Raw genomic sequence first — 4,827 nt, forward strand, 5'->3', positions numbered from 1 at the left:
TTCAACATCTTTTTTTCAGACTAAGATAAGTAAAAGTAACATTTTCTCATGTATCTTTAAATAGTTAAAGGCTTCTGTGATGCTATTTATTTATTCCCCTACTGAACACATTTCAGTGTTCTGCAAAGAATAACACTAGCCTGGTCCTACCAAACCATCGTACTTAATTTCATTTGTACATAAGGTCTGGAATCGCTCAATTGACAATCGTTAACTCACTTGTAGGCGGTTGTCTGTTGAGGTTTAAAACTATTGGATCTAGTGCACAGTGCCACTCTGGATCTGCCAACCAATCGCATAACGTTTGGTCGTTACGCAAGTCATGCGCCGGCTTCTGAGCCACTCCCTCTGTTCGCTGATTGGACCGCCAAGAATCTGGCGGACAAAACTCGCAAATATACCGCAGGCCCAGACTGACCACTCAAGGGAAATGACAATTGAACGGAAGTACGTAGGCGGGCGTTGCCAGGCTAGAATAACACCTTACCAATGCTGACAATTTCAAAAGACAAGCATAAACACAGACTACTATGTAAACAACTTAAAGGCCTACTTCACCGGTTGGAATATGAAGGTGTATTGAACTCGGAGATCCTATTTAGTATAAATGTGCAAAAAAAATTGAAATCGGATCATCTTAGCCTGAGAAAAGGCAGAAAGAGTGTTTTATGGACTCACTGTCTAACCCTACAGTTTCCTTACTGTGACATCACAGTAAGGGTCAGGAATAACAGGACAGCTGGGCCAAGGGAAGACTAAGGGCGCACTCACACTAGGGCCGTTTGCCTGTTCCATGCTGCAGGAAGATTCAGCACGATTCCCCCCCCCCCCTCACCACTCCCCCCGCTGGCCCGTGGTCACACTGCTCGTGGCCTGGGCACGATTGCACCTTGCCTATGTCACCGTGCGCGTTTAGGATTTGGAGCGTAGTCTACTTGTAGGCTATACGACTGTTTGTGAATATTTTCATCCGGCCAAATTTGCATCATATATTCCACTTCCACATTAGAGCAACGAGAATCCTTAAGCTATTGTTTTTTTTTAAAAATGCAGCCTTGACGTAATAGGTCGCGGTGAACAGTCTCATATTTGTGCAGCACGCTGTTTATTATTAATATAACAGCCCGTCATCAGACCATACGTACCGGATGGTTTTATACACATCGATCGCTCCATCAAGTAATCCAAGTCAGACCTTTTTGTATGGGCAGAGATCGTTTTTTTAAGTGTCTTTATAAAGTTTATTGTTAAACCTTAGTGTAGGCTACTGTTTCCTTATCACCGGGCCGCGGTGTGTTGTTTTGGGTGCGTCTCCACCGCCATGCGTAAAGGCAGTTATGACAGCTGACGGGAGGAAAAAGAAAAAAATCATCTGACGAACGTGAGTAAACACGAACACCTTTTTGCTTTGCTTTCTGCGCTCACCTATTTAGCTCTCTCCCTCTTTTATTAGCCCACACCTAGGCCTACACACACGTTAATTCTCACACATTTTATGTAGCTACAAGTCCAAGTGGTGGGCAATTCTGGTGCCGACTAGTATGGCAGCGGATGTTAACGGACTATGCATCCTTAATAAATTCACGTCAGGAACGCCGCCTGTGCGCTTGCTTGTGCGCGTGTCATCTCATTAGCATCTGTACTTTGGCCACGGCACACCTCTCCCAGGTGTGCCGTGGCCAAGGGGCTGTTCCGTGCTGGAATACAGTTGGCGTGGTCACACTAGCCAAACGTTCTAGACTTTAGTATGCAAATGAGCTCGTGCACGGAACAGCGGCCCTAGTGTGAGTGCGCCCTAGGGTCACTCCCCTTGTGCATTCTCTCAGTTGAGATTCGGATCAACTGAATTGCTATAATAATTGGTTCCCACAAGCTCCTTTGTAGCGAGGAGGATCAATATGGTATAGGCTAATGTGGAACGATTACTCACATATACTTTTGACCCTATTATAAAAGAAAGTGTGTTGGAAAGATTTAGGCTCAACACTTAAATCAATCTAATGTATGTGTTGTGCTGTTGTATCTTGCCATCAGTGGGTCTGAGGTGTGTAGTGATGTGCTCTGGCTGGGAATGTGGATGGGTAGAACTGGATTATATGATGATCTTGGGCCTAGAACATTTCCAAAAGAATCTCAGCCCAAAAATGACTTTTGTGACATTTGATCAAAAACATTTGGTAAATGGGGTGCAGTGTTTTCGGTGTGGATTTACTCTGGTGCATACAACAGAGTTTTTCCACGTCATCATTCTTCTATTCAGAGTCACACACATTGTATTATTTAAAACTCTCAGCTAATGTATTCAGAGACCACTCATAGTAGTGTTATGATGTGTATGATGCGGTGCAACAAAAGCATAATGTGGATTGAAAGAGGGGCCAAGACCACACAAGTCTAAATAATATAATAGTTTTTCTATTTTTACTTTACCTTCTCTTTGATGAATTGGCTGTTTGCTAAACCCATCCCCTGAGCTACGACACCAATATATCGGTTCGATAATCAGCCCCAGGAGGAATGTCTCAACAGGCTGAAGCCGTGCCCATGGGGCTGCAATGAGAGAGATACTCTGCATATGAGTGGTATATTTTAATATTTAGCTTTCCCAAAGCAAAAGAGCAGAGAGAGTGTGAGGAAAATATTGAAACGGTAACATGAGCTGCAAATTTAACATATCGAGCTAACTAGATTACTGTCTGAAGTGGTAATCATAGCTTTACTTCCAAGGCCAAGGAGCATTTCAGTTACTGGCTACATTTCAGTTTCAGTCCTCATCCCAAAGAGCAATTGGTTTTGTAACATTTAAAGTGTGAGAATAATTTTATTATTATAGTCTTGTGCTTTTTACACTTATCTATACACTTTTGTATGTTTATTCACTTCACATTCTTGAGCACGGAGTCACTCTAGGCTCACCGTATTAAGAGCACACTATGAACACCATGCATAGAGGGAGTAGTAAATATGTAGCTTATCACTTGGTCTACAAGGTCAGGCAACTTTAAGATCTCTGCCTGCACCTAAGCAACTCCTTAGCAACGGACCTTCTCAAATTACACTTGCCATCGGGCCAGAAGAAGACATCAGGGGCAAGACACAACCAGCCTCCAACATTTGTCTAATATAACACTATGTCCCACCATTGTATCTTCAGTCTTACTGGGGATGCCTTTTGAGAACAAGTAAGCTCCTTGTAGGCCTACATGTTTCTGCTCACTCAATTTAGATAATAAACCTTTAAGCTTTGAAATAAATCTTCTACTTAAAAGAACAAGAAATATTTTCCTAACAAAAGCAAAACCCCCTTTTTTGAGCACACCAATAACGATGCTGAAATATTAACAGCGCATGAAGTATAATTCATCGACAGTTGTTCACATTGTATGATGGAAAAAATGCCAGGTGGATTTCATTGTCACTTGTGCCAATGCGAATGCAAGTTAACCCATGTGAGCTTGTTCTTCCGGAGCTGATGCTGCCTAAATGCTGTTAGTGCTATGCCTGTGTTACATGTCACATTGAATTAAATGATATGCAATTCAGCGCACCAAAGGAATCAGCTTGTTCCATTATCCAACTTATTCAATGGAAGTTGAACAGGGAAGTTGAAACCGAGACAACTCTCCTTCGAAGTACAATGAACGTGTATTTATCCGTCAAACAAAGTGCTGTAAGCAAAATGGTTATGTAAGCTTACTTCCTGTCAGTGACTGCAGTTAGCAGTCTCCTTCCTTGTCCCTACGTCACCACATTAATGCACTGCGGTCTTCAGCAGCAAGTTATATAGCATCATCTCAGATCCATAAGTGCGATAAAACATTATAAAAACCATCAAAACAGACATTGGGAAGGATTTTTACCTGCTCCGCCATTGTAGGCGCATAAACATTCACCCTTCTGTCGCCCTGCGCGTGCGAGACGTGCCGGTTTGTAGCATTCTCTCTTCTGATTGGATATCAGTTGTGGGATCCCAGAAAAGTTTATTTGCCGAGTACATGCAGAGCGGGTGACTGAGAGATCGGAGTTATGAAACGTGCACACTGTACGTGATCACTGTATAAATATAGAGTGATTTAACACGTATATTAACATAAATATATGGCTTACTTCACCTTTAAGGAGAGCTAAACTTAAATAATTAGCCTAGCCTTGCCACTTTACTTTTTTTTTTATTATATTGTCAATCGGCTCGAAGGTTGGAATTATTAGAGTACTGTGATTCATGCCTTTGTAATGATTCATTATTCATAATTTAATTTGATTAAACCTGCAGTGTGTAGAATTTGGGGTTTTATTTCCTAGCAGATTTTGTAGAAAATAATTATAATATCCATAAGTACGTTTAATTTAGTGCATAATAGCTGACATTTTTTTTTTTATTATTTTGTCCATATTTCTCCATACCTTGGACCAATAGTCGCCGCCATTTTAGAAGTGTCATAGTTGGAATGTCATCAGGCGCATTGTTTAAAATTTGAATTGTTTTGGTCCTTGAAGGCCACTGTAGCTTCTGTTATTATTCGAAAGGGGTGGGGTTACCCAAGGAGCGTTGCATTCTAGAACTTTCTAGAATTTACTTGATGATGTCATATTACACACTGCACCTTTAAGGCTTTTTAATCTGTTATTTTGGGTGAATGTTAAAGGCTGTACAGTGTTGCGATCTGCAATGCTCGCAGGCCTTTGTTGTTGGCTCTATGAATTTTTGATGTCACCCTATCCTGGGGAAAAATGAAGAGAGGAGCAGGTCGGGTGTCACTGAGGAGGAAGATGGATGGATTCAAATATGCTTATGTTTAAACCTGCAGTGTGTAGAATTTTGGGATT

The sequence above is a fragment of the Ammodytes marinus genome (assembly GCF_949987685.1).
Source record: "Ammodytes marinus genome assembly, chromosome: 16".
NCBI classification, from domain to species: Eukaryota; Metazoa; Chordata; class Actinopteri; order Uranoscopiformes; family Ammodytidae; genus Ammodytes; species Ammodytes marinus.